At 41.1% G+C, this 18,749-nt stretch overlaps 1 protein-coding gene across 4 annotated transcripts in view; it reads right to left on the bottom strand.

Moving 5' to 3' along the window:
• The window catches only part of LOC140254671 (zinc finger protein Helios-like), a 44,685-nt gene extending 28,356 nt beyond the window's left edge, over positions 1-16,329 (bottom strand). For 3 of the 4 annotated variants that reach the window (XM_072341470.1, XM_072341467.1, XM_072341468.1), the window contains exons 1-4: positions 5,501-9,261; positions 5,098-5,128; positions 4,121-4,239; positions 3,340-3,457 (exon numbers count right to left, since the gene is read on the bottom strand). The gene's annotated coding sequence lies outside the window, so the exon portion shown is untranslated. Of the gene's footprint in view, positions 1-3,339; positions 3,458-4,120; positions 4,240-5,097; positions 5,129-5,500; positions 9,262-15,822 lie in introns of those variants that run through there. The other variant, XM_072341466.1, reaches the window with a different exon arrangement.
• Between the last annotated feature and the right edge of the window lie 2,420 nt (positions 16,330-18,749).

Raw genomic sequence — 18,749 nt, forward strand, 5'->3', positions numbered from 1 at the left:
CAACAGAGTAGAAACGCCTCTCCATCAATTAAGGGATGTAATGGACCTGTGAGCTCACCGTAGCTGATGACAACTAGTGCACACAGAAAAACATTCGTCCTAAATGGGGACAGGCTGAAGGCAGGAGGTGCTTTAAAAACCAGAATCACTTGAATCACCTCCATAGTACTTAGACTGATCTACCAAACCCCCTAAAATTATTCCAGTCCATTGCAGCCAAGTACTTGGAAGCAAGTTACGGGCCGTTTCCATACTTAATGTTAGAATGTGTTTTGTGCTCATAACTGTCACGTGAAATAAACAATCAGTGTTATAAACATCACAGCACACTGAAAATGTAATATAGCTTTGGCTCACTAAAGAGCTAAAAAAAAAAAAAAGCATTAGTGTTCATTCAAGTCTTCCATTATAGGCACAACTAATCTGTCAGGTTTGTATGCTTAATGTATTCACCACAATTAGGTATACTTTTTATGAAAAGGCTAAAGAAATATTACAGTGCAACAAACGCAGCAAACACGAAGTTAACTCCACTTAATTAATCAACCCTAGGCAAGACAATACCTAAATATACACCCTGCTTTTATCTTAATAAATATTTCCTGTTGAGTCTTTGCAGCTAAGGAAGCATTAAAATTTAAGATTATTTGCGCACTGTACAGCTATAAAATATAAAGACATTTTTCTTTGAAAATGGACACAAAAGATGGCTAAGTCCTATCCTAACCACTACATGTGCTGCTACTAACATTGAAAGAAAAAATGTGAACTCCTGGTCAAAGTTTCAACAGCATTCATGGCAGAGTTAGGCACACGCTCACAGGCTTTTTGGACCCAGTACCACTCCAGGGCAGTAAGCCAGACAACAGTGCCTTTATTTGTGCCTTTTCAGTAGGGTACCTGCTAAATCTGGAAGAAACAAGATACAACACCATAAATGACTGCCTGATCTCTTCTGCACTGCAGTTCTTCTTCCTGACATCAAGTAACACACACACAAGTGTCTCAGGCACATTTAAGGTCATTACAAGAAGTTCTGGAAGATTGTGTCACATCTGGGGCATATCCCTCTCTACAGCTACACATGAACTTATAATAAAATAAAAAATTAGGATTAGTACTGTGGCAAGTATTTAATAGTTACACTACTTCACTTCTGAACTAATGAGTTCATCTCTTATCACTTGACAATTAGTCCTCTGTATGAAGACAAATGCAAAGAACATTTCAGAGAAAGAAGAAATAATCAAAGCATACAAATAGGGAGATTTGCTTTCCAAACAATTCCACTTGACAGTAGTACTATACTTAACACCAGGCAGATAAGGCAGCTAACAGGAATTGTCACAGGATAAAAAGTGCTCTGTAAGCAAACAGTAACATACAGGAGAATTTAGACATGCTCTCCATCTCCTATTTGAGAGCCACTGTTTCCTCAGTATGATGTTCTGTCCAGTCCTTGTTCTTATTTTTACCCTTAAACATTTTAGCTTTGATATTATTACAGATTTTTAAATGTTTTGAACACAGTGGTCAAAGCAAACTGCATTATTTTCCATGCACTGAAGCGGCAAAGGATGAAGGAGTACATCTAGTAAGTAAAAAGAACATTGTAGGACTATCTTACTGAAACTGAATGGTGGAACACAGATTTTTTCCAGAAGCAAGGGCACAAGGTTGCTTATTACAGCTGTCAGCAGCAAGGTGAATATTTGGCTGCTGCTTGACAGCTTTCTGTGAAACAGAGTTGACAGGAAAAAACACAGCAAATACTGAATGTTGAGCCATTATGCCAGAAATTAATAATGAAGTATTAGTACAAGGAATGCCATCTTTCCTTAACAAAAAGCCTTTGGGGAGAACATCTAAACGCAAAATCAAACAAGAAAGCTTTAAGTTCAAACAGGTTGTAATTCTCAGTCATTCGTTGGGTTTTGTTTGCTTGGTTGATTTTTATGGTGCAGCTCTTGGCCTTTTAAAGCAATAAAGCTCCTAATGGCAGAACCAGAGCATCAACACACCCAATGTGGCCCACAAATCACACAGACCAGAGTCTTCTGGACACTGATGGTCACACCCACAACAGAAGGTCCCATCCTACCATCCTTTGTTTCTACTGAAGGTAATAGCTCTAGCTATCTATGTGCCCTAAACTACTTCATCCTTTAGGACATGACATCCCTTCTTCATATTGTCTCACATTAATAAGTACAGCAGCACATGCAGCTCCTAATCTACCTACATGGAAGAAGATACAAGTACCATGCTCCACTATGACCTCCTTCCTCAAGAAGGATGGGGTGGAGATCAGAGGAAAGCTCATTTAGGCCAAACGCTGCCTCAATTATAACAGAAGACTGTCTGTAAGTAATCTCTCCACAGCTATACTGAGTTTACAGTTTTTATTCCTTCTATCTACAGCTGGTGAATTACTGTTTTCCCCTCTTAGCATCAGCTCAACCAACGTGGATATAAAGAATCACTGCTGTATTACTAATATTAATATAGCGATAGTGATTACTTATAACTACTGAAGCACTACAAATGGATATTTGTATGAAATATTATTAAATTTAGTACCACTCCCCTAAATGATGAGTCCCGAGCACTGCAGTACAGATAGGTTTTTACTGTCTACTGGAAGGCTTCGGAAGAATAAATGGAATCATTACTCCACAAATATTCAACCGTACATTTCTAAATCCTTTTGTTTGTTTTCAATACTGAAAGTTTTTAAAAGCACCATGTTCTCACATTATTATTCCCGATGTGGAACTTCAGGCTTCTCCCTCAACACACTATTTTCGTCTTATTTATATGCACTAAAATGATTTTTCCCTCCTCCCCCTTCATATAATACAGAGGAAAAACTTGAGACAAGACAGCTGTTATTTTTCGCTTTGAAGACATTCTACAAACAGCTTAAAGTTAGGGAAATGACTCAAAACAGCAACACAAAATCAGTGGGGAGCAAGCTCACTTCATTAAACATCTGCATCACAAGCCGAAGTCTCATATGGAAGTTAAATTAGTTTGCTGAAACATATTAATACTTACTGTAGTGTTTTCTTTCATTTCCCAGTATGAATTACTAAGCAGAGCAAAAACAGTCACCGTACCATTTTTACAAGCATTGTACTTCCTATACATTTACTCTATAAATAGTTAAAACTGAAGTGATTAAGGTTTAGCCCCATGATTTACTGAGCTATTTGCTCACAGTACACCTTTCACCATCTGTACCTCTACACATAACACACAACACATGAAATATACCTTATACCACCGCTATGTAATCCAAAAGCTAAGCTTTACTCAGTCTGGATCTTCCACACTTACCTTCCACAGTAAAACCTCAGCAAATCCTTTAACAGTTCACACCAAAGCAATCTGCTCTTCCCTGGAGACTGGCACACGGAAGTCTGAAGACACACAGGAAAACAGCTCCAGTTTTCTTCTGGAAGCAAAGGAAAACATTTCTCTGAGTAAACGGGTCAAAAATATGAAAATTGACATTTCATGTCAGAATTAAAGAGCTTGCCATGGAAAAAATGAAATGGCTCATCTAGGGATTAACACAGCTGTCTGCAGTTACATCAAGTGACAAGGTCTCATTAAATTATTCAGTGGAACTACTTAAGGCAACGCTGTTTCCCCCTCTGCTCATAAAAACAAAGTTAGCATTTCCAAGGACCCCAGCACTTACAGACAGCTTTTCAATTCAGCAGAAGACTTACATCACTAAGGTTTAACCCAGAACCCCAAGTGCAGTAGGTATGTACTGTTACTGAATAGAAACAATTAACAAGAGCTTCAGCTGAAAATGATTACATCCTACACTGCATGACAGAAGTTCTTATCCCAACACAATAAGCAAAGAGGCACAGAGGTATCAGCTCCACATTTTTCTCCCCTCTTCAGAATCTCCAGCTCAGGAACACAAAGCTAAGCACTGAGTTCCAAGCAGTACCTCACCATGAACCCAAGGAGCCACTACAACATGGATGGTATTACTGTCTAGCTTTCCCTATGTCTCATTCAGTAGCATACAAAACGAACCACTCTTTCCTTGCAAATTAACCTCACTAATCCCACCAGGTCTCACAGAGCAGCTTCTTACCCAGACGAGCAACACAAAGGGATCAGCTTCTCAACTCAGGCACGTGGATCTCATCTCATTCTTGCCATAACCAACACATGGCACTTCCTTCCGTAGAATGGAGGCACAAGACCACTGCTCTATTTGATGCATAACAAGGGAGTGATGTAAGGGAAACACACCTTGGGTTAAGCTTGCTTCTTGACTTCTCAGTGAAACAACTGCTTAAAGCAGAGGAAGTTGCTCTATGAGGATACATTATTACTAGAGTGATGCTACTGTTTATTCTTAATCAGCTTTCAGACACTTGCAGCTTGATCTTGTTTGGAACCTGACCTAATCATCCTTCCTGTACTGAAATACCAATGACTCAGTTACCACTAAGTCATTATTCTAGTACAACCATGAAGTATTTTTCTCTTATTTTTCATATTTTAAGTGAATATATAATGAGTTCCTGTCAACATTTGGTATGCACACAACAGTCTAACAGCACATTACTGCTTGTTTCACTACTCCAGAATGTCACAGTACGTGGTTCTGGAGCATCCCAGGCAGGTAAGTTGACCTTGAAGGTCAACACCTTCAAGGCCACAAGCATCAACTTCCCTAAAATACATCCAAGCCACAGTTACAACTGGCATCAGTGCAGACACTCAAGGAAAACAAAGTTGAATAAACAGATCAAAATCAGTTCAAACCAGTTAGCAGGTTGACAAATCGAGTTACTGTGCTCAAGGCAGGATTAGGAATTAGTTACATCATGATAGCACGGACCAACAGTATCAGCCAAAAATACTGGGTCAGGCTTCACTTTCAACAGAAAAATAACATGCTACTTAAGCCAACAGTCCTCAGTCCAACTGTTTTAATTGAGGACTTCACCAAGAAGCACACCAGCATGCTAAGGAAAAACAGTAATTTTTTAGTCATTCTTTAAACATAATTTATATGTGAAATCAAGCCATGGAACAGTTACCAAGACCAAAAGTACTTACTAAGTCCCATCACAGGAGAAAGGCAACTGGCCTGAAGGCACAGAACAACCAGTAAAGAGACAATGAGGAGAGAAAAAGGATGCTCCTATTAATGTTATTAACCCACATTTTCCCACACTAACCTGAAGTTTCTGTTGGCATTTATCAAACGTGATTAAAATTCCACAGCACAGATTAAAATACGTGGATTTCTGCATAATACAACTGAAAAAAACAAGTCTTAACACTTACTGCAATAACTTTAAGCCTTCTTTCTCAAAGAAAATAAAATTAAGACAGCACAAAGTGGTTACAGTTACAACGCTTACCCTGCTGAAGTGACAGATTTTTGCATGAAGTCTCTTAGTTTTGTCTTTTAGAAGAAAAAAAACTATCAAGAGGTGATTCAACAGTAGTGACTCACCAGTGTTAGGGGGGTTTGCATCATCGCAGCCAATTCATTCTCACCCACACTTGAACATCATCATCACCAAACCTGCTTTCTGGCTCTTCAGCTCTGGCTTTCATACTTTAAGTGAAACAGAAGAGATGACAACTCATTACCTGCAAAACCTGATTCCTTCCATGTCACTGGGAAGATAACATGGAAGATGTTGAGAAAGCATTTGAAAGTATATCTCAGTTACATATAATTCAACACCAGAGCAACATCTCTATAGCATTATCACCAACCTCTTCTAACTAACTCAAAACTAACTGCCTGGGGACACTTTCAGTGAACCCCACGTAACTGCTGTGACTGCCATTTGTTTGTTACCCATAGGTATTAGAGCATCACACATTGTCTTAAAGTCAAATGGTGAAGCAGCATAAATGCTACTATTTCATCTATATTCCTACTGTGTATAAAAATAGGAAACCTGTCCTGTACATGTTCTTCTCCAACATTCTCAGACAGCTTTGCAAAGCTGGCACCTTTGATCTGTCATATTTAACTAGAATGATGCTCTTAGTACCTTTTAAGTATTCAGTAAGTGAAAATGCCACCCTCAACTGCATATTAAGTTCAATAAATTTACTATAGCACCCAGGTTCCTGGATTCTTAGTCAAAACTTTGAAGTTTTCTCCCCCCCTTTCCTCAAAGATCAGCACAGCCTATTAAATCACCAGCATTCCTACGTAAACTAATATTCTTACTCTGAATAGAAGTAAGGCTGCAAAACCTGAAGCAGCTCTCCCGTACCTTCACTCTTTGAGCCATATAAATCATCACATGGATTTCACTAAATCAGAACAACCATTTTTCTAGTGTGTATAAAATATTTAAACAACTTGAAACAAAATAGTGTTTCAACTCCAAAGCATGAGAAATTATCCCTGCAAGTTTACTGGAAGTGCGGCACTGAGAATATGTATCTTTCCCTAATGCTGCTAATCGCTCAATTGAAATCCAACCCAAATAATGCAGTTTGAACTGTAATCATTTTTACAGAGCAATTCATTAAAAACAACATTAGACATGCCATTTACCACACTGGTTTTGCCACACCAAGTCTTTTACAGCTCTCTTAGGTTATGCATTAAATTAACTTACATCGTGGAGCAAATCCTCCCTGAGCAGTTTGGGGCACAAAGGATGTCACACAATGGATTATATCCAAGTTCTGGTGTTACAAATAAAACGTGATTGGAAAAAGAAAACAATAAAAATTCAAGCAGAGAGGGCAGTATTTGACAGGCCAACCAGCTCTCCACATGTAGCCTACACAATGCTACAGAAGTCTGTAATGTTACATACCTTGTTTAATGTTAAGTTGGTGACCTGGAGGAGCTGGAGCACATTGGAGCTCACCAAGAACACCTGCTCAGAAAAATCAACCGCTACATCGAATTGCGAGACTGCCATGCCAGGATCGATGAATGGACTAACTGGAGCTGTAAGAAACTCATTGACAATGTGAAGCTCAGCCCTTGGCAACACAGAGACCCTTGCCACAACACCAGCTGGGAACAACTCTACAAAAGAGCCCTGGAGACAATCAAAGGCAACCAGTGCATCTTGGCAGAAACAACAGCACTTCACACATACTTAATAGGAGCACAGCCCATCACATCAAGGGAGCCATCAACTCCCTCTGCTGAGGACTGATTACACACCCCGTGTGTTTCAGCTACTTCTTAGTAGCCCACTACCAAACAGGCACACAGACTGAAGTGTGTTCAGCAGAGGGACACCAAGACAACCGGACTTGGAGAACACAGCCCTTTTAAGGAAAAGCTGAGAACACTGGTCTTGTTTGGCCTGGATGTACCTTCAAGGGCATGTAATAGAAAATGGCCTCTGAAAAGCTACAAGCAGGTGGAGTAGAACAGACATGGGAGAAGAGCTGAAACAAGATGCAATTGCATTTAAGGGGAGCCCCCTGAGGTTGCACACTTCCTACATTCCTTTCAACTTCCTAGCAGAGAAAGCACGCAGCAAGGTCGAGCCCGCAGCTATAGCTGCAAAAGACAAAGCTCTTGAGAGATGTGAAAGAAGGGTTCATCCACATACAGCTGAGAAAAGATCACAAGTTACTGCCTCTGAGCTCTTTGATTTGCCAGCACCACAAGTCCGATAAGGACCGAAGCATTCCTGGCATTGCAGCCTCTCTGCAGCTAAAAAGAAAGCTTACATGGTGCTCTTCAGTAATTATGGCAAATCATCTAATAAAGCTATTTTCATCTCGATTTCTCCATGCTTAGAGCAATACTACAAGCCTACCTGAAGCAGCATTAAAACTCGTGGAGTTTCAGGGTCTGCTTCTAACTTCTGACAAATAGTGAACTAACAAGCTGCAGCAAACACTGCTTCTTCCAGACGCACAGCCAAGCTTACCATAAGCTTACAATAGATTTTTAAAACAAGCCAAGCTCCCTTATAAGAGATTCACTTCAATTTTTGGCATCACCCCCTCCTGAATTACTCACCATACAATTCTGGCAATGTGCAACTCTACAAGGGCACCATTCTGTTCACACTCTCCCATTAAGTGATACGTGGAGTCTTTGTATGAAGATCAAATATTTCATCTGTGAGTTCAAGCAACAATTTCTGAGGGTAGAATTCACCTCTAACTCCAAGTTTTTCTGCTGCACACACTCTAGTGTCCTTCTGCAACACAGCAATCAGACAGTCAGATGCCCATCCTTATGAACAGACTGATATGAAGTTCCAGCTGTGCAGCAATTTATATTCCACCTAAGCACTAAGTGATTTTGGAGAGAGTTCTTGCTGTCTCTAAACCATTAATATTCTTATGCCTCAGGAAAACTTTAATTCACGTGCCCAGTACTACCAGTGAACAACAGGCTTACAGCACACACCAAATTCAACTACTATTATACTTGTATTCAATTTTAGCTTGTTGCTTTGTGTTTATTTCTAATAAAATAATCCAGTCAGAAGATAAAAGGAAAAGTAAGAAACAAAGCTGTAGATGGAGACAAGATAGAGGGCAATGAACAGCAGCTCCCAAGAAAAGGAAACTCACATAAAGTGTAGGAGTTGCATTTATCATCAGTGACATTGCCATTGTCATTATTAATATGTCTCTGTACATTACTGGCACTTTATTGCAGTTAACGACCCATTTCCCACACCATCTCATTGCTAATCTATGTCTTTCTTTATTAAACTAGTAGTTAGCTAGCAAAGACAAGTATTGGTCACACATGAACATTGTCTTTACACCTTCTAACAGAAGGGATGACACTTGTAAGTGAATTAAAGAAGAGCCACATCACTCCTCAGAAACTATTTTTAAATGAAGAACCTATGTAAAAAGCTTCTTAAGACATGGAACTTCAAAGACTCTACACGGCAATTGAACTTCAGTCCCTTTTTCTCTAACACTGACACAAGGGTCCACCTTGTCACTGAGTATTTGGAGTCGTGCATGAAAATGCTCCTCTGGTGAAATGTCAGACAAGAAACACACCGATGTCAGCTTTGCTACTTAATATTTTTTTTCCCCCAGTTATAAAATAGAAATAAATAAATAAGAATTCTGACACTGTCGTACAACCAGCACAAATAATCCCTTTACGGTTATTTCCCTCCATCACCACAAGATGGAAGAGAACGACATTCGCAAGCTATTTCAAGGAATACAAGCCAAAATACAGTAGTAGGTAGCCAAGAATGTTATTACTGTTTTGTTACCTAGTTAAGGACATTTCCCGTTTTGTTTTGTTTTGTTTTTTTTTTAAACACATACAAACAACAGAAGTGACAAAACTGATGGGTTCTCACACTTATATACTCCCCATTCATGTTCCAGTGAAAATTAGCACATTAAAGACTCCACAATTCCAGGTTAACATCTGGCAGAACTTCACCAACAGCCTTCAGCAAAGGCCTCAAGAAAGCCTGCCAGAACCATTTCCTTGCAGCCAACTCTGTTGACAAGGAAAGGTTTCTCAGATCTTTCTTGGAGCAAGGAAGACAAACAAACACAGATTTTGCAGAGGTAAAAATGTAACTTCATATTGGACTACAGTTTTTTCAGCCAAATAATTGAGTTTTGCAAAAAGCTGCACTTAAAAAAAAATTAATGTTCTGCCTCATAACAGGATTATCAAGCATCATTTGCAATGTTAAGTTGTACTGAGTCACTTTTATCCAACCTTTCCCTAGAGTAAATGGATTTCTTTTGATGCATTACTGAAGATAAGGAAAAACAGTAACCTGACTGCACTTCAGAATTAGATATCCATAGACAGCAAAGCCTGCTTGGAAGTTTCTATTTAATATCAGGTATAACTCCAATAGGAATACAAAGAGTCCAAAACTGCATGTCCAACTAGCTTTTCTCCTAGAAAAGAGGTAATCACCCACACATCTCATCCATCACAAAAACTGGGCTGCAGCTTTCAGTTTCTCTGACTTAGATCAACTGTGATACGTCATTTGACTTTGTGAGGCTCTGTAAAGTCATCCATCACTTTCTCTAAAGCTCTGCAAATCACCCCGTGCACAGACAATCCTCAGGAAATCACAGGGATGATGGTCTGTCACCCTGTCATGATGTTCTTAACTTAAGTCACACAAGTGATACCATAGTTCATAACCCAGAAATTAAACATATAGGAAAAATTATTGAGATACATATTTTGTTATCATAGAAACACAAGAACTTCTTGTTAACAGATACTCATTCATCACTTTTAACTACCCAACCTACCAGTTGTTCCCAATGCACTACATAGAATGACTGACTGGCATATGTAGCTTTCTAAAGCTATACAATGCTCAAGCCTGCACTGACTCCTCACTTAAAGCCACACTCCAAGCTGAAATAACACAACATCCACAACCCTTACATCACACTCAGATCAGCATGCACAGCTCTTCAGTGTCTATGTCACTTCCACAGTCTCACTTTCCTCCCAAGACAAGAGAAGTCACGCCGGAAAACACCAAAACAAGTAGCACAGATCTGAACAGTCCTTCTGTGGTCACTGGGCTCAACACTGAAACTCAAAGAGGAAAAAGACAGCACAGTGTGTAATACCCCACTTCCAGAATATTTACTTCCCCCTACAGAAGCATTTTTAGTGGGGATCTCCATAAAGTTTAACCAGCTGGATATTCACTGAAGCGAATGGAAGAACAGCCTATGTGAATTAGCCACGTTAATTTAAACTCCCAGAATCATTTCAGCCATTTGTTACTCTCTCCTATAAAAAGAGATTTGTAATACAGTATCTTCCCACCATTATTTTGTCTCCCTTTAATTCCTGCAACCTTCCCTTTTTCTCCTGAAGTGAAAAAAAAGAACACATATAAACAAGTAAATAAATGCAGACTCTTCTACACGCGTCTCTCTGAAATGCCCGACTTCCAAGTTCCAGCCAATTCCCAGCTCTCCAGTGAACCACCATCTGCCCAGAAGTCAACACATAACATACTCATCTTGCTGTGTTCACAGAAGGAACAGAACAACAGGGACAAAACAAACTCATGCAGAAATCAACCTGCAGCTCAAGTACCAAAATTGATTCTCCCTCCTCCAAAAGGCAGCTTTGAAGCCACTGAGACCTCTGAACAGCAAGAGCCGGGCTGCTCAGCAGGCTTCTGATACCCCCAAGCTTTTTACACTTATCAGGTTACACGGAACAAAAGACCCCATTCCCTAAGCTGTTTTTTTGTTCTTGTTTTTTTCCTATTTCAGTTGCATTGCCACCCATATACATCATCTTAACTGAGAAAAAGAGAGGATACTTGTGAGGAGCATTCCTTCAACTCTTAAAATAAGTCAATCTAGAGACACATGCCTTCATAGTTCATCTATTTTCATAACAAGTTTCAAGTTTACATTTTCTGTGTCCATTTTTTTTCTTTTTGTTGCTGCTAAACCACCAACACCATTTGCTAAGCAGCTAAATGGACAAGGTGACACACTCATTCAGAGATGCAATCCTTGACAATCCAGCACTGCTAAGGCACCGACCAAGGCATCACCACCAAGCTATAAGGCAATTAAAAGAAGCATGAAGAACATGCAATCATACTTCATCTCTCCTTCCACAGCTATACTTAGAGTCATTAACCAGTTTACTACACACAAGTCTCTAGCTATGAGCCCAAAGAATTTATACCATGGAACAGAAAATAATATTTATCACAGGTTCTGGGTTTTGTTTTGGGTTTGTTTGTTTTTTCATTTTAATGGAGTGACAGTCTGAACAACAAACTAAGTCAGCAGGAGCTCCCAGCACACATAAGCACCGAGAGCTCACAAGGAATTATTCATAGGAAGGACACTCCCGCAGCACTAGATGAGCAAACCATTAGCTCAAATCAAATGGGAAACACTGTACTTGTACATTTGATGCACCAGGTCGCCAACTCCCAGATACTGAGGGGCGCTTACAGTAACAACCTGAAGCATGTTTGGAATCTCAAGCTGAACTGATAGTCAGATCAAGGGGAAGAGAAGCTATTAACACCAGCTATTAACAAGACTTATTCACTGTCTTCCACTTAAGTCCAGGCTACAGAAGTTAACCACCTGATTTTTACTTATTAATAAAAAGTTTCGTAGAATAACATTCTGGAGACTGAGCTCTTGAAATCACCTTTTTGTTTTGCAGGTACTGACAGATGGGACCAAGGAAACAAAGGCAGACTCCTGTAATGGCATGGCTACAAAGCTACAAACGGCTAGTAAGGCAGAACATCCTTCTACAACAACAGGTTTAGAACTGCACATCCACGTTAGGTAAGCATTTATTCCAGAATCATCCTTAGCAAAGCACGTGCATATTTAATGATACTAAATGCACTCATTATTTGGAGAGAAAGCCACCCTTTATCAGCAAACAGGCTCAGAATAGGCTGACTGTTCAGTGACACCTGTGACCTTTAACCAAGGAATCAAAACCATCAACAAGTTTTTGTCTCCAAGCCTTAGACTTGCAAGCAGCCAACCCAGCACCTCACTAATATAGCCTGTTATGCTTAATAGGATATTAGGAGGGAACTAAAGGTGCTGAGCTTTAACCACCACCAGAAGACTCTGAAACTCAGGATACTGAAAATGCTTGATGGCTCTGGAGTGGACCTCCACGCGTTATTGTCATAACAACCTGCCGATGGAGAAGCACTCTCACACAGCTCAACTGATACATACAAAACAAAGACATTGTAGTTCAAAGCCTGAAAATCCCGAGCTGTCAGCAATTTCTAGCAGAAGCACCTGTAGGGTAAAACAATAAAGCAGAACCTTAGCAGCACGTTTAAACGCCTGCCTATCGCTGCACCTGCCCTCTGTGCTTTCCAGAGATGCATTTAGATACACTTCCCTCTCCACTAAGATCCACCACTTACACGGACTCCTATTCCACACCTCAAGTCCTGCACCCAGCTCTACAAACCCTGAATCACACTCGTGCTTCGGTTTATTCCTTATTACCAACTTCCCCCTGCGCTGTTAGATACAATGAGTGCAGGAATTAGGAATCACCCAAGTCGCGCTTCTCCTGCTTTATGGTTGTTTGCCAGTGTTGCAAATAAGCTCCAATGCAATTTCCAGAACTCAATGCGGCCTATTTTTAGGCAATGCAGAAGGGCTGATTACTATTTTAGTGTTATTTTTTTCATTGTACTGCTTGGTGTAAGATGGGCACTCGCATTTAATCATCTCCATAGATTACCTCAATGAATACAAATGCGTTACATTCTCCTTAAATAAATGAATGCCAATATGTTCTAGGGCAACAGAAGTAATTGCATATTGATAACAGTCATTATCATAAGTCATAGTTGCTGGCAGAAAATCCACTTGTATTTTTTAATAAGGTGCAATATTATGGTCTATTTTGAGATGATGGCTTTCTATTTCCCCATACATAACACCTACAATATCATGCCAATATAGCCGGCAGACCCTGAAAATAGATAAAAACTCAGAATGCAAACCTGCAAATTGTCAGATTTTACAGTTCTTTGAAGCCAGGGTAGATATTCCAAGTACCTCAGCAAAACAGATACGGAGGAATCATTATCTGTGCCGGGCTGATGTACCTCCTGTTCCACTTACACAGCAGATAACAGCGAGAAGCACTTTACCCTGAACTCACACAGCCAGCTATTTCAGATTGGGCTTTCTACTTTACCATAGTTTGCAAAGTAATCTGAAAGACACTCAAGAAGAGGACACGTTTCCCTCATTTTTAAGAGGCATCGAACTTTAAAGCTCACTCTGGATCCAGCTGCTACAGGAGAGTAAGTTGTAACGTCCGATATCAAGATTGGAGGCCCGCATTCTGTGCTGCTGCTCTAACTCAACGCTTTACATAAGCAGAACGAACTCGATAAAACAAGCAGACAAATGCAAAGCCCTGCACCATGGACAGAAGGCTGCACGAAACGGCACGGGCTGGAAAAGGAGCCGGCAATGTCTCCAGCGGTCATGGATTTTAATAGCAGCCGACAGCGCGCAGAGCAGCGCGAGCACAGCGAGGTCAAGACGAGCCTCGTGCCGGCATCGCTCTCCTCCGGGTGCTGTGAGGAAATGAGGGCTGGAAAACTCAGCCCAGTTTTGAACCTCCGCACCCACAGCAAATCGGCGGCTGCGGCCCGCCCAGCACAGCGCCTCTTGCACAGCCATCCCAAGGGAGGCTGAAAGGCAGAGCGCCTTAGCGGCGGTCTGAGAGCCCGAGTGAATGCAACCGGACAAACCGGGCGGCGCACGAGGTGCGAGTCCAAACCGGGACAGGTCGTATATGGAACGCGACAGGACTTAAGATCAGCAATAAGATAAGCCAAGAAAGCCATACCTCGCAGCAGAGCACGGCGCCCGGTGCCGCACGTGGCACAGCCTGCCGCAGCTCCCCCAGAAGGCAAACGCCGGGAACTGCCCGCCCCGCAGCTCCAGCGCCGCCGTGCCCCACGGGCAACGCTTCAGTGCGGGCAAAAACGCGTTAAATAAAAGCACTTTTCACCACAACCTCAACACCCGAAGCGCAGCCGCCCGCCCGCCCGGCCCTAGTGAGGAAGCACGAGCCGCCGCACGCGGCTGCAGCTGAGCAACCCGAACCCGTCCGGCAGCTGCGGGTGGTTCGTGCGAGCAAACCGACACCGCTGGTTGGTTCAGCGAATGCACCGCGCGCACCTGAACCGCTGCTCGCTGGATTGCGGCCACCTGCTGCGTGCTGCAAACCGTCCCCCGCCCCCCGGGTACAAGTGCAAACAGCGCAGCACAGGTGGTGCTCAACTCATCTCTGTGCAAAGTGCTGGAAGGACGCGTGGAAGCTCGCTGTCCGCCCTTTGCTTCTCACTTCTGTTCCTCCGGATCATTTGCTGCGCTCACGTGGCGGCCTCGGCTCTGCTCAGAAACCGTGCAAAGCAACTCACCCCCTCATAGGTGTAACCGACACCCACCTGAAGGCGCAGCCTCTGCGAGAGGTTTAATGATAAAGGTCTGAGCACCTTGATACTCATGCAAACCTAATCTAAAGGCAATTAAAAGCATGCACGTGTAGCGATTCTGCAGGATTTTACCGCCCCGTGAAAAGCACCAAATTTGGGCACCGAGCATTTCTGCAGAAAGCATTTCTGTGCATTTCAATACACCGAGTTGCACACAGATCATAATTTGGATGGAAAGCTGCACGTTCCTGGGCTGCAAATACCACGCGCTTAGTTAACAGCTTTCGAGCAGGGAAGTTGTAGTTGCTATCAGACACCATTTTCTGCTGTGTGCTCTTCTTAAACTTCACAGCAAGCACGAGGGCTATTCTTAAAGAGAAAACCGCCTTTCAATTGAGAATTAACGTCAATTGGTGGACTCCCTATTCCTAGCTTCCATTGCTCTGCTGCCGGCAATGCCCACATTTCACTAGGAAATGCTTCACCACAGCAACACGCCTTGTGGGCAAGGGGGATTAAAACAAAAAAGGCTGGCTTCAGTAAAAAGAATTTCAGATGGATTGAGGACCTCCAACAACACGCATAAAATGCGACATTTTAAACGTATTTCAGATATTTCTATACATCCCAAAATGCTCAAGATTTGTCTCAGACAAGATGCACACACATAGAAACTGTTCTATAATGTGTGGCATCGACCCCAAATAAAATAAAGTCTTATTGGGGTACCATGCTGTAATGCAATGGAAAGTGCAACAAAGATAGCAGAGTAGTTAGATCCTAGGCTACAACAACAAAGAAGGTGCTTAAACACAACCGCTAACTAATAAGACACAAAAGAAAGGGGAAAAAACAAAAACCCACTTACCTCCGAAAAGCCTCAGAAACGCAGGGATCTCCAAAAAGAACCTTCTGCTCCCCCTGCCAGCCCTTAAATAAGGTCAGGGAAGTGGTGGAACCTTCTGGACACTCAGCAGCACCGCGTGCACCTGGGCTGGCCCTGCCTTCCCACCAGGTGTTCAATCAGTGCTTCAGGCCGTTAATCAGCGTTTGCACCACGGGGGGTAAGGGGTTCAAAATGGAAATGAGACCAGAATTAACTCCAAGGCTTTGTTCTCCATGTTTAAACTGGTTGCCTCCCACTGTGGCAGGTGCAAATACATATGGGAGAAAGAACAGAGCAGATCCATCTAGTGGGAGGACAGAAAACATATTGCTGTCCTATATGCAACCAGGAAGCAAAGTTTATTTTTTCACATAAAACATGAACGTATGTGTATGTTTTATGTATGGCTTTTTTTTTCTTGCCTTTTAGCAAGCATTACACGTTAAATCAGGGCAAGTGATCCCACATATGATCAAGGGAAAGCAGAAGCCATGCTGGCAGTTATTTAAATCTACAAATTCTGCCATGTTGTCTTTACAGCTAATTTCAGCATCGGTATTTTTCTGTGTTTCAGCTCCAAATCTTTTAAATACACAAATATGAAGAGAAATATTTATAAGAGGCAACAGGATACAGTGTGGCCATGGCTTTCATGTCAATCAATCGAGAGGATCACAGTTATACAAAGAAACATTTTGCTTTCTTCTTTTCTTTTGTCTCTCATTCTTCATCCTTCCCTTGTGTGTGTTCTTACTTTTAACATCCAGAGCAATTTTTATTGACTTATTTTTCATAATGACAACTTTTTATTGTAGACATATTGTCCAAAGTGACTTAATGATGACCATTCATTGCTATCAGCTTCTGTTGATCTTTGTATTCAATAGTGCCAATGCTTACAACAAAAGAGCTAAACAGCACGATGGGGCATCATCTAGAAAGCTCCTGAATGGCAAGAGTGTGTAAATTACGCACAGCTGGGTCAGCTGGGTCTTGCCTGAGGAGTGAGAGACAAGAAGCCTTCAAGTCAGTTGTGACTGAAGTGAGAAATGGAGCAGATCTTAAAATGTCAGGAAATTCCAAAGAGAAAAGCACAGTGATGCTGGAAATAACAAAGTCCCGCTACCTGGCCAAGAAAATAGAAAACTAAGGGAGAAGTGAAGAAGCTCGGACAGATAACCCTTCTTTCAAACATCTTGGCCTGTTTGCTCTTCTACACCCTTTCCAAGAACCAGAGTGCGCCCAGCTGCAAGCAATAATACAAACTGCTCGGCATTCACCTGGAAGCTCGTTATTATTTGCTTGCAGTTTCACCCAGGAATGTTAGATCCTTGACCACGACTGCAGGGTGGTGGAAAATATATTAAGAAACAACAAAAAGTTGATCCCTCTCCTATAAGGAAAACAAAATAGTTTATTAATCCGCAGCTATTCTAGTTTGCTTTATGACTGTGTCCCTAGCATTTAGAAAACTGCTTTAACGGGGATTGAAGTTGGATTTCTATGAGCTCCTCCTTGTAAATCTTAATAAATGATTTATTCGTGTTGTTTTCTGTGTTACCGTGCCATTTTTGCAGCGTATTTACCAGGAAGCAGAAGTTCAGATGAATGCAGCAGCCTGCTATGGGGAAAGGGAGAATGCTGGAAGGATGAAAAGAAATACCTTAAACATGTACAGAGCTGAAAGCTTAAGTAAGTGGTATCCTGATGCAAGTGTATGGGCAATCTTACTAAACACAGACCATCTCAGCACTGTGAAAATAGGACTTCTGCAGTCTCTTATGCACAAGGTAGATTACTCTTTAATAAAAACCGGTATAAGAATTATAAACAGTGAAACAAACAACAGCAATGCAGAATGGAGACCATGGTCATTTATTAGAAAATATTCATTATATAGACTTTCAGTGTATATTTTTAATAACAATACGTTCCTAGAAATGATTAGATATAATTATTACCCCCTTATTTGCCAAGACCCTGCAGAGGAATTTCTAAGCAGTTCTGGGTGGGCTGTCCTTATGGCATAATGGTCTTCTGCTTGTTATCAGTTGGAATTTATTGGTACAGAAGACCACCGGCGCTTTTCAGGGCTATTAACATCACTTAAATTTAAATAATTTAAGTAAGCCTGTTTCTCACTCTAAGGGAGAATATGCAGGAGTTCCAAAAGAATACTGATAGCAAGAACTAACGTTAGCATTTCAAATTGCCTACTGGAATGCTCTCTATTCATCATCTGGTAAACCGAGGGAAGCTATTCTTTTAATTTAGGCCTTTGAGTTAATTGCCAAATGAGAAGAATTATAAACATGCCCATTTTCCTTCTCTTTGAATACTTCCCTCAGGATCTCATTTGATCTTGTGGGTAATGTACCATTTTAAAAGTAGTGGGATTAAGCCTTTAGGAAAAAAAAGCAAGATTACAGAGAAAAAGAATACGAAAAATCATTTTAAAATGGATCTGGAAAATGATTTAGCCCTTATTCTATATCTGCATTTCAACTGTTTTGTTATATCTACATCATCAGAATATTTGGTTGCATTTTCTATAGAGGCACTGATTTTTTTTTCTACCTACCCTCTCCGAAATGATTAATTTGATCTATATTTCAGAATATAACAAAAACTGTTTTTCCTTCTCAACTAATCCTCCAGTTAGAAGTCAGTGAGCTTGGCTGCTCTATAAAATATTCCACGTTAAAGATACCAGTTTATAGCTTTTTATTCAAGTGACCAAAAAATTGACTTCATAATTCGAAGGAAACGTTCTTGTTTAATTTCTGGCACTTCTGAGATTCAGAAACAACTAAGACTGTCCTCAAACTTCTTCCAGTCCGTTTCTTCAGTATTTCTTGTGTAATGGCCACAGTGTGCCGAAGAGCAGCTCAGGGAGACTAGAATCCAGA

The sequence above is a fragment of the Excalfactoria chinensis genome, chromosome 7 (assembly GCF_039878825.1).
Source record: "Excalfactoria chinensis isolate bCotChi1 chromosome 7, bCotChi1.hap2, whole genome shotgun sequence".
In the NCBI taxonomy this organism is placed as follows: domain Eukaryota; kingdom Metazoa; phylum Chordata; class Aves; order Galliformes; family Phasianidae; genus Excalfactoria; species Excalfactoria chinensis.